Consider the following 12979-nt stretch of genomic DNA (forward strand, 5'->3'; position numbering starts at 1 on the left):
CCATGAGAATCTCCCGTTCCACCTCGTCACCATGAGAATCTCCCGTTCCACCTCTTCACCATGAGAATCTCCCGTTCCACCTCGTCACCATGAGAATCTCCCGTTCCACCTCGTCACCATGAGAATCTCCCGTTCCACCTCATCACCATGAGAATCTCCCGTTCCACCTCATCATGATGAGAATCTCCCCTTCCACCTCATCACCATGAGAATCTCCCGTTCCACCTCATCACCATGAGAATCTCCCGTTCCACCTCATCACCATGAGAATCTCCCGTTCCACCACATCACCATGAGAATCTCCCGTTCCACCACATCATGATGAGAGTCTCCCGTTCCACCACATCATGATGAGAATCTCCCCTTCCACCTCATCATGATGAGAATCTCCCCTTCCACCTCATCATGATGAGAATCTCCCCTTCCACCTCATCAACATGAGAATCTCCCCTTCCACCTCATCACCATGAGAATCTCCCCTTCCACCTCATCACCATGAGATTCTCCCCTTCCACCTCATCACCATGAGAATCTCCCCTTCCACCTCATCACGATGAGATTCTCCCGTTCCACCTCATCACCATGAGAATCTCCTGTTCCACCTCATCACCATGAGAATCTCCCGTTGCACCTCGTCTCCATGAGAATCTCCCGTTCCACCTCATCACCATGAGAATCTCCCGTTCCACCAAATCATGATGAGAGTCTCCCGTTCCACCACATCATGATGAGAATCTCCCATTCCACCTCATCATGATGAGAATCTCCCGTTCCACCTCATCACCATGAGAATCTTCTGTTCCACCTCGTCACCATGAGAATCTCCCGTTCCACCTCGTCACCATGAGAATCTCCCGTTCCACCTCGTCACCATGAGAATCTCCCGTTCCACCTCGTCACCATGAGAATCTCCCGTTCCACCTCGTCAACATGAGAATCTCCCGTTCCACCTCATCACCATGAGAATCTCCCGTTCCACCTCATCACCATGAGAATCTCCCGTTCCACCTCATCACCATGAGAATCTCCCGTTCCACCTCATCACCATGAGAATCTCCCGTTCCACCTCATCATGATGAGAATCTCCCCTTCCACCTCATCACCATGAGAATCTCCCGTTCCACCTCATCACCATGAGAATCTCCCGTTCCACCTCATCACCATGAGAATCTCCCGTTCCACCACATCATGATGAGAGTCTCCCGTTCCACCACATCATGATGAGAATCTCCCCTTCCACCTCATCATGATGAGAATCTCCCCTTCCACCTCATCATGATGAGAATCTCCCCTTCCACCTCATCAACATGAGAATCTCCCCTTCCACCTCATCACCATGAGAATCTCCCCTTCCACCTCATCACCATGAGATTCTCCCCTTCCACCTCATCACCATGAGAATCTCCCCTTCCACCTCATCACCATGAGATTCTCCCGTTCCACCTCATCACCATGAGAATCTCCTGTTCCACCTCATCACCATGAGAATCTCCCGTTCCACCTCGTCTCCATGAGAATCTCCCGTTCCACCTCATCACCATGAGAATCTCCCGTTCCACCACATCATGATGAGAGTCTCCCGTTCCACCACATCATGATGAGAATCTCCCGTTCCACCACATCATGATGAGAATCTCCCATTCCACCTCATCATGATGAGAATCTCCCCTTCCACCTCATCATGATGAGAATCTCCCCTTCCACCTCATCACCATGAGAATCTCCCCTTCCACCTCATCACCATGAGAATCTCCCGTTCCACCTCATCACCATGAGATTCTCCCGTTCCACCTCATCACCATGAGAATCTCCCGTTCCACCTCATCACCATGAGAATCTCCCGTTCCACCTCATCACCATGAGAATCTCCCGTTCCACCTCATCACCCTGAGAATATCCCGTTCCACCTCATCACCATGAGAACATCCCGTTCCACCTCATCACGATGAAAATCTCCCGTTCCACCTCATCACCATGAGAATCTCCCGTTCCACCTCGTCACCATGAGAATCTCCCGTTCCACCTCGTCACCATGAGAATCTCCCGTTCCACCTCGTCACCATGAGAATCTCCCGATCCACCTCGTCACCATGAGAATCTCCCTTTCCACCTCATCATGATGAGAATCTCCCGTTCCACCTCATCATGATGAGAATCTCCCGTTCCACCTCGTCACCATGAGAACCTCCCGTTCCACCTCATCACCATGAGAATCTCCCATTCCACCTCATCACGATGAAAATCTCCCGTTCCACCTCATCACCATGAGAATCTCCCGTTCCACCTCATCACCATGAGAATCTCCCGTTCCACCTCGTCACCATGAGAATCTCCCGATCCACCTCGTCACCATGAGAATCTCCCTTTCCACCTCATCATGATGAGAATCTCCCGTTCCACCTCATCATGATGAGAATCTCCCCTTCCACCTCATCACCATGAGAATCTCCCGTTCCACCTCATCACCATGAGAATCTCCCGTTCCACCTCATCACCATGAGAATCTCCCGTTCCACCTCATCACCATGAGAATCTCCCGTTCCACCACATCATGATGAGAATCTCCCGTTCCACCACATCATGATGAGAATCTCCCGTTCCACCTCATCACCATGAGAATCTCCCGTTCCACCTCATCACCATGAGAATCTCCCGTTCCACCTCATCACCATGAGAATCTCCCGTTCCACCTCATCACCCTGAGAATATCCCGTTCCACCTCATCACCATGAGAATCTCCCGTTCCACCTCATCACCATGAGAATCTCCCGTTCCACCTCATCACCATGAGAATCTCCCGTTCAACCTCATCACCATGAGAATCTCCCGTTCCACCTCATCACCATGAGAATCTCCCGTTCCACCACATCATGATGAGAATCTCCCGTTCCACCTCATCATGATGAGAATCTCCCGTTCCACCTCATCATGATGAGAATCTCCCGTTCCACCTCATCACCATGAGAATCTCCCGTTCCACCACATAACGATGAGAATCTCCCGTTCCACCTCATCACCATGAGAATCTCCCGTTCCACCACATCACGATGAGAATCTCCCATTCCACCTCATCACCATGAGAATCTCCAGTTCCACCACATCACGATGAGAATCTCCCGTTCCACCTCATCACCATGAGAATCTCCCGTTCCACCACATCACCATGAGAATCTCCCGTTCCACCTCATCACCATTAGAATCTCCCGTTCCACCTCATCACCATGAGAATCTCCCGTTCCACCTAATCACCATGAGAATCTCCCGTTCCACCTCATCACCATGAGAATCTCCCGTTCCACCACATCACGATGAGACTCTCCCGTTCCACCTCATCACCATGAGAATCTACTGTTCCAACTCATCACGATGAGAATCTCCCGTTCCACCTCATCACCATGAGAAACTCCCGTTCCACCTCATCACCATGAGAATCTCCCGTTCCACCTCAATACCATGAGAATCTCCCGTTCCACCTCGTCACCATGAGAATCTCCCGTTCCACCTCGTCACGATGAGAATCTCCCGTTCCACCTCATCACCATGAGGATCTCCCGTTCCACCACATCACGATGAGAATCTCCCGTTCCACCTCATCACCATGAGAATCTCCCGTTCCACCACATCACGATGAGAATCTCCCGTTCCACCTCATCACCATGAGAATCTGCCGTTCCACCTAATCACCATGAGAATCTCCCGTTCCACCTCATCACCATGAGAATCTCCCGTTCCACCACATCACGATGAGACTCTCCCGTTCCACCTCATCACCATGAGAATCTACTGTTCCAACTCATCACGATGAGAATCTCCCGTTCCACCTCATCACCATGAGAAACTCCCGTTCCACCTCATCACCATGAGATTCTCCCGTTCCACCTCATCACCATGAGAATCTCCCGTTCCACCTCATCACCATGAGAATCTCCCGTTCCACCTCATCACCATGAGAATCTCCCGTTCCACCTCATCACCCTGAGAATATCCCGTTCCACCTCATCACCATGAGAACATCCCGTTCCACCTCATCACGATGAAAATCTCCCGTTCCACCTCATCACCATGAGAATCTCCCGTTCCACCTCGTCACCATGAGAATCTCCCGTTCCACCTCATCACCATGAGAATCTCCCGTTCCACCTCGTCACCATGAGAATCTCCCGATCCACCTCGTCACCATGAGAATCTCCCTTTCCACCTCATCATGATGAGAATCTCCCGTTCCACCTCATCATGATGAGAATCTCCCGTTCCACCTCGTCACCATGAGAACCTCCCGTTCCACCTCATCACCATGAGACTCTCCCATTCCACCTCATCACGATGAAAATCTCCCGTTCCACCTCATCACCATGAGAATCTCCCGTTCCACCTCATCACCATGAGAATCTCCCGTTCCACCTCGTCACCATGAGAATCTCCCGATCCACCTCGTCACCATGAGAATCTCCCTTTCCACCTCATCATGATGAGAATCTCCCGTTCCACTTCATCATGATGAGAATCTCCCCTTCCACCTCATCACCATGAGAATCTCCCGTTCCACCTCATCACCATGAGAATCTCCCGTTCCACCTCATCACCATGAGAATCTCCCGTTCCACCTCATCACCATGAGAATCTCCCGTTCCACCACATCATGATGAGAATCTCCCGTTCCACCACATCATGATGAGAATCTCCCGTTCCACCTCATCATGATGAGAATCTCCCGTTCCACCTCATCATGATGAGAATCTCCCCTTCCACCTCATCACCATGAGAATCTCCCGTTCCACCTCATCACCATGAGAATCTCCCGTTCCACCACATCACGATGAGACTCTCCCGTTCCACCTCATCACCATGAGAATCTACTGTTCCAACTCATCACGATGAGAATCTCCCCTTCCACCTCGTCACCATGAGAATCTCCCGTTCCACCTCGTCACCATGAGAATCTCCCGTTCCACCTCATCACCATAAGAATCTCCCGTTCCACCTCATCACCATGAGAATCTCCCGTTCCACCTCATCACCATGAGAATCTCCCGTTCCACCTCATCACCATGAGCATCTCCCGTTCCACCACATCACGATGCGACTCTCCCGTTCCACCTCATCACCATGAGAATCTACTGTTCCAACTCATCACGATGAGAATCTCCCGTTCCACCTCATCACCATGAGAAACTCCCGTTCCACCTCATTACCATGAGAATCTCCCGTTCCACCTCATCACCATGAGAATCTCCCGTTCCACGTCATCACCATGAGAATCTCCCCTTCCACCTCATCACCATGAGAATCTCCCGTTCCACCTCATCACCATGAGAATCTCCCGTTCCACCTCATCACCATGAGAATCTCCCGTTCCACCACATCATGATGAGAGTCTCCCGTTCCACCACATCATGATGAGAATCTCCCCTTCCACCTCATCATGATGAGAATCTCCCCTTCCACCTCATCATGATGAGAATCTCCCGTTCCACCTCATCACCATGAGAATCTCCCGTTCCACCTCATCACCATGAGAATCTCCCCTTCCACCTCATCACCATGAGAATCTCCCGTTCCACCTCATCACCATGAGAATCTCCCGTTCCACCTCATCACCATGAGAATCTCCCGTTCAACCTCATCACCATGAGAATCTCCCGTTCCACCTCATCACCATGAGAATCTCCCGTTCCACCACATCATGATGAGAATCTCCCGTTCCACCTCATCATGATGAGAATCTCCCGTTCCACCTCATCATGATGAGAATCTCCCGTTCCACCTCATCACCATGAGAATCTCCCGTTCCACCACATAACGATGAGAATCTCCCGTTCCACCTCATCACCATGAGAATCTCCCGTTCCACCACATCACGATGAGAATCTCCCGTTCCACCTCATCACCATGAGAATCTCCAGTTCCACCACATCACGATGAGAATCTCCCGTTCCACCTCATCACCATGAGAATCTCCCGTTCCACCACATCACGATGAGAATCTCCCGTTCCACCTCATCACCATTAGAATCTCCCGTTCCACCTCATCACCATGAGAATCTCCCGTTCCACCTAATCACCATGAGAATCTCCCGTTCCACCTCATCACCATGAGAATCTCCCGTTCCACCACATCACGATGAGACTCTCCCGTTCCACCTCATCACCATGAGAATCTACTGTTCCAACTCATCACGATGAGAATCTCCCCTTCCACCTCATCACCATGAGAATCTCCCGTTCCACCTCAATACCATGAGAATCTCCCGTTCCACCTCGTCACCATGAGAATCTCCCGTTCCACCTCGTCACGATGAGAATCTCCCGTTCCACCTCATCACCATGAGGATCTCCCGTTCCACCACATCACGATTAGAATCTCCCGTTCCACCTCATCACCATGAGAATCTCCCGTTCCACCACATCACGATGAGAATCTCCCGTTCCACCTCATCACCATGAGAATCTGCCGTTCCACCTAATCACCATGAGAATCTCCCGTTCCACCTCATCACCATGAGAATCTCCCGTTCCACCACATCACGATGAGACTCTCCCGTTCCACCTCATCACCATGAGAATCTACTGTTCCAACTCATCACGATGAGAATCTCCCGTTCCACGTCATCACCATGAGAAACTCCCGTTCCACCTCATCACCATGAGAATCTCCCGTTCCACCTCAATACCATGAGAATCTCCCGTTCCACCTCGTCACCATGAGAATCTCCCGTTCCACCTCGTCACCATGAGAATCTCCCGTTCCACCTCATCACCATAAGAATCTCCCGTTCCACCTCATCACCATGAGAATCTCCCGTTCCACCTCATCACCATGAGAATCTCCCGTTCCACCTCATCACCATGAGCATCTCCCGTTCCACCACATCACGATGCGACTCTCCCGTTCCACCTCATCACCATGAGAATCTCCCGTTCCAACTCATCACGATGAGAATCTCCCGTTCCACCTCATCACCATGAGAAACTCCCGTTCCACCTCATTACCATGAGAATCTCCCGTTCCACCTCATCACCATGAGAATCTCCCGTTCCACCTCGTCACCATGACAATCTCCCGTTCCACCTCGTCACCATGAGAATCTCCCGTTCCACCTCGTCACCATGAGAATCTCCCCTTCCACCTCATCATGATGAGAATCTCCCGTTCCACCTCATCACCATGAGAATCTCCCGTTCCACCTCATCACCATGAGAATCTCCCGTTCCACCTAGTCGCCATGAGAATCTCCCGTTCCACCTCATCACCATGAGAATCTCCCGTTCCACCTAGTCACCATGAGAATCTCCCGTTCCACCTCGTCACCATGAGAATCTCCCGTTGCACCTCGTCACCATGAGAATCTCCCGTTCCACCTCGTCACCATGAGAATCTCACGTTCCACCTCGTCACCATGAGAATCTCCCGTTCCACCTCATCACGATGAGAATCTCCCATTCCACCTCATCACCATGAGAATCTCCCCTTCCACCTCATCACCATGAGAATCTCCCGTTCCACCTCATCACCATGAGAATCTCCCCTTCCACCTCATCACCATGAGAATCTCCCGTTCAACCTTATCACCATGAGAATCTCCCGTTCCACCTCATCACCATGAGAATCTCCCGTTCCACCTCGTCACCATGAGAATCTCCCGTTCCACCTCGTCACCATGAGAATCTCCCGTTCCATCTCGTCACCATGAGAATCTCCCGTTCCACCTCGTCACCATGAGAATCTCCCGTTCCACCTCGTCACCATGAGAATCTCCCGTTCCACCTCATCACCATGAGAATCTCCCGTTCCACCTCGTCACCATGAGAATCTCCCGTTCCACCTCGTCACCATGAGAATCTCCCGTTCCACCTCGTCACCATGAGAATCTCCCGTTCCACCTCATCACCATGAGAATCTCCCATTCCACCTCATCACGATGAGAATCTCCCGTTCCACCTCATCACCATGAGAATCTCCCGTTCCACCTCATCACCATGAGAATCTCCCGTTCAACCTCGTCACCATGAGAATCTCCCGTTCCACCTCGTCACCATGAGAATCTCCCGTTCCACCACATCATGATGAGAATCTCCCGTTCCACCTCAACATGATGAGAATCTCCCCTTCCACCTCATCACCATGAGAATCTCCCGTTCCACCTCATCACCATGAGAATCTCCCGTTCCACCACATCACCATGAGAATCTCCCGTTCCACCTCATCACCATGAGAATCTCCCGTTCCACCACATCATTATGAGAATCTCCCGTTACACCACATCATGATGAGAATCTCCCGTTCCACCTCGTCACCATGAGAATCTCCCGTTCCACCACATCACGATGAGAATCTCCTGTTCCACCTCATCACCATGAGAATCTCCCGTTCCACCTCATCACCATGAGAATCTCCCGTTCCACCTAATCACCATGAGAATCTCCCGTTCCACCTCATCACCATGAGAATCTCCCGTTCCACCACATCACGATGAGACTCTCCCGTTCCACCTCATCACCATGAGAATCTACTGTTCCAACTCATCACGATGAGAATCTCCCGTTCCACCTCATCACCATGAGAAACTCCCGTTCCACCTCATCACCATGAGAATCTCCCGTTCCACCTCAATAACATGAGAATCTCCCGTTCCACCTCGTCACCATGAGAATCTCCCGTTCCACCTCGTCACCATGAGAATCTCCCGTTTCACCTCATCACCATAAGATTCTCCCGTTCCACCTCATCACCATGAGAATCTCCCGTTCCACCTCATCACCATGAGAATCTCCCCTTCCACCACATCATGATGAGAATCTCCCGTTCCACCACATCATGATGAGAATCTCCCGTTCCACCTCATCATGATGAGAATCTCCCGTTCCACCTCATCATGATGAGAATCTCCCCTTCCACCTCATCACCATGAGAATCTCCCGTTCCACCACATCATGATGAGAATCTCCCGTTCCACGTCATCACCATGAGAATCTCCCCTTCCACCTCATCACCATGAGAATCTCCCGTTCCACCTCATCACCATGAGAATCTCCCGTTCCACCACATCATGATGAGAGTCTCCCGTTCCACCACATCATGATGAGAATCTCCCCTTCCACCTCATCATGATGAGAATCTCCCGTTCCACCTCATCACCATAAGAATCTCCCGTTCCACCTCATCACCATGAGAATCTCCCCTTCCACCTCATCACCATGAGAATCTCCCGTTCCACCTCATCACCATGAGAATCTCCCGTTCCACCTCATCACCATGAGAATCTCCCGTTCAACCTCATCACCATGAGAATCTCCCGTTCCACCTCATCACCATGAGAATCTCCCGTTCCACCACATCATGATGAGAATCTCCCGTTCCACCTCATCATGATGAGAATCTCCCGTTCCACCTCATCACCATGAGAATCTCCCGTTCCACCACATAACGATGAGAATCTCCCGTTCCACCTCATCACCATGAGAATCTCCCGTTCCACCACATCATGATGAGAATCTCCCGTTCCACCTCATCACCATGAGAATCTCTCGTTCCACCACATCACGATGAGAATCTCCCGTTCCACCTCATCACCATGAGAATCTCCCGTTCCACCACATCACGATGAGAATCTCCTGTTCCACCTCATCACCATGAGAATCTCCCGTTCCACCTCATCACCATGAGAATCTCCCGTTCCACCTAATCACCATGAGAATCTCCCGTTCCACCTCATCACCATGAGAATCTCCCGTTCCACCACATCACGATGAGACTCTCCCGTTCCACCTCATCACCATGAGAATCTGCTGTTCCAACTCATCACGATGAGAATCTCCCGTTCCACCTCATCACCATGAGAAACTCCCGTTCCACCTCATTTCCATGAGAATCTCCCGTTCCACCTCAATACCATGAGAATCTCCCGTTCCACCTCGTCACCATGAGAATCTCCCGTTCCACCTCGTCACCATGAGAATCTCCCGTTCCACCTCGTCACCATGAGAATCTCCCGTTCCACCTCGTCACCATGAGAATCTCCCGTTCCACCTCGTCACCATGAGAATCTCCCGTTCCACCTCGTCACCATGAGAATCTCCCGTTCCACCTCGTCACCATGAGAATCTCCCGTTCCACCTCGTCACCATGAGAATCTCCCGTTCCACCTCGTCACCATGAGAATCTCCCGTTCCACCTCGTCACCATGAGAATCTCCCGTTCCACCTCATCACCATGAGAATCTCCCGTTCCACCACATCACCATGAGAATCTCCCGTTCCACCTCATCACCATGAGAATCTCCCGTTCCACCACATCATTATGAGAATCTCCCGTTCCACCACATCATGATGAGAATCTCCCGTTCCACCTCATCATGATGAGAATCTCCCGTTCCACATCAATGATGAGAATCTCCCCTTCCACCACATCACCATGAGAATCTCCCGTTCCACCTCATCACCATGAGAATCTACTGTTCCAACTCATCACGATGAGAATCTCCCGTTCCACCTCATCACCATGAGAAACTCCCGTTCCACCTCATCACCATGAGAATCTCCCGTTCCACCTCAATACCATGAGAATCTCCCGTTCCACCTCGTCACCATGAGAATCTCCGGTTCCACCTCGTCACCATGAGAATCTCCCGTTTCACCTCATCACCATAAGAATCTCCCGTTCCACCTCATCACCATGAGAATCTCCCGTTCCACCTCATCACCATGAGAATCTCCCATTCCACCACATCATGATGAGAATCTCCCGTTCCACCACATCATGATGAGAATCTCCCGTTCCACCTCATCATGATGAGAATCTCCCGTTCCACCTCATCATGATGAGAATCTCCCCTTCCACCTCATCAACATGAGAATCTCCCGTTCCACCACATCATGATGAGAATCTCCCGTTCCACCTCGTCACCATGAGAATCTCCCGGTCCACCTCGTCACCATGAGAATCTCCCGTTCCACCTCGTCACCATGAGAATCTCCCGTTCCACCTCGTCACCATGAGAATCTCCCGTTCCACCTCGTCACCATGAGAATCTCCCGTTCCACCTCATCACCATGAGAATCTCCCATTCCACCTCATCACGATGAGAATCTCCCGTTCCACCTCATCACCATGAGAATCTCCCGTTCCACCTCATCACCATGAGAATCTCCCGTTCCACCTCGTCACCATGAGAATCTCCCGTTCCACCTCGTCACCATGAGAATCTCCCGTTCCACCACATCATGATGAGAATCTCCCGTTCCACCTCATCATGATGAGAATCTCCCCTTCCACCTCATCACCATGAGAATCTCCCGTTCCACCTCATCACCATGAGAATCTCCCGTTCCACCACATCACCATGAGAATCTCCCGTTCCACCTCATCACCATGAGAATCTCCCGTTCCACCACATCATTATGAGAATCTCCCGTTCCACCACATCATGATGAGAATCTCCCGTTCCACCTCATCATGATGAGAATCTCCCGTTCCACCTCATCATGATGAGAATCTCCCCTTCCACCACATCACCATGAGAATCTCCCGTTCCACCTCATCACCATGAGAATCTACTGTTCCAACTCATCACGATGAGAATCTCCCGTTCCACCTCATCACCATGAGAAACTCCCGTTCCACCTCATCACCATGAGAATCTCCCGTTCCACCTCAATACCATGAGAATCTCCCGTTCCACCTCGTCACCATGAGAATCTCCCGTTCCACCTCGTCACCATGAGAATCTCCCGTTTCACCTCATCACCATAAGAATATCCCGTTCCACCTCATCACCATGAGAATCTCCCGTTCCACCTCATCACCATGAGAACCTCCCGTTCCACCACATCATGATGAGAATCTCCCGTTCCACCACATCATGATGAGAATCTCCCATTCCACCTCATCACCATGAGAATCTCCCGTTCCACCACATCATGATGAGAATCTCCCGTTCCACCTCATCATGATGAGAATCTCCCGTTCCACCTCATCATGATGAGAATCTCCCCTTCCACCTCATCACCATGAGAATCTCCCGTTCCACCACATCATGATGAGAATCTCCCGTTCCACGTCATCACCATGAGAATCTCCCCTTCCACCTCATCACCATGAGAATCTCCCGTTCCACCTCATCACCATGAGAATCTCCCGTTCCACCTCATCACCATGAGAATCTCCCGTTCCACCACATCATGATGAGAGTCTCCCGTTCCACCACATCATGATGAGAATCTCCCCTTCCACCTCATCATGATGAGAATCTCCCGTTCCACCTCATCACCATGAGAATCTCCCGTTCCACCTCATCACATTGGGAATCTCCCCTTCCACCTGATCAACCATGAGAATCTCCCGTTCCACCACATCATTATGAGAATCTCCCTTTCCACCACATCATGATGAGAATCTCCCGTTCCACCTCATCATGATGAGAATCTCCCCTTCCACCTCATCACCATGAGAATCTCCCGTTCCACCACATCATGATGAGAATCTCCCGTTCCACGTCATCACCATGAGAATCTCCCCTTCCACCTCATCACCATGAGAATCTCCCGTTCCACCTCATCACCATGAGAATCTCCCGTTCCACCTCGTCACCATGAGAATCTCCCGTTCCACCTCGTCACCATGAGAATCTCCCGTTTCACCTCATCACCATAAGAATCTCCCGTTCCACCTCATCACCATGAGAATCTCCCGTTCCACCTCATCACCATGAGAATCTCCCGCTCCACCACATCATGATGAGAATCTCCCATTCCACCACATCATGATGAGAATCTCCCGTTCCACCTCATCACCATGAGAATCTCCCGTTCCACCACATCATGATGAGAATCTCCCGTTCCACCACATCATGATGAGAATCTCCCGTTCCACCTCATCATGATGAGAATCTCCCGTTCCACCTCATCATGATGAGAATCTCCCCTTCCACCTCATCACCATGAGAATCTCCCGTTCCACCACATCATGATGAGAATCTCCCGT

The sequence above is a fragment of the Telmatherina bonti genome (genome assembly GCF_933228915.1).
Source record: "Telmatherina bonti genome assembly, chromosome: 3".
Classification (NCBI taxonomy): domain Eukaryota; kingdom Metazoa; phylum Chordata; class Actinopteri; order Atheriniformes; family Telmatherinidae; genus Telmatherina; species Telmatherina bonti.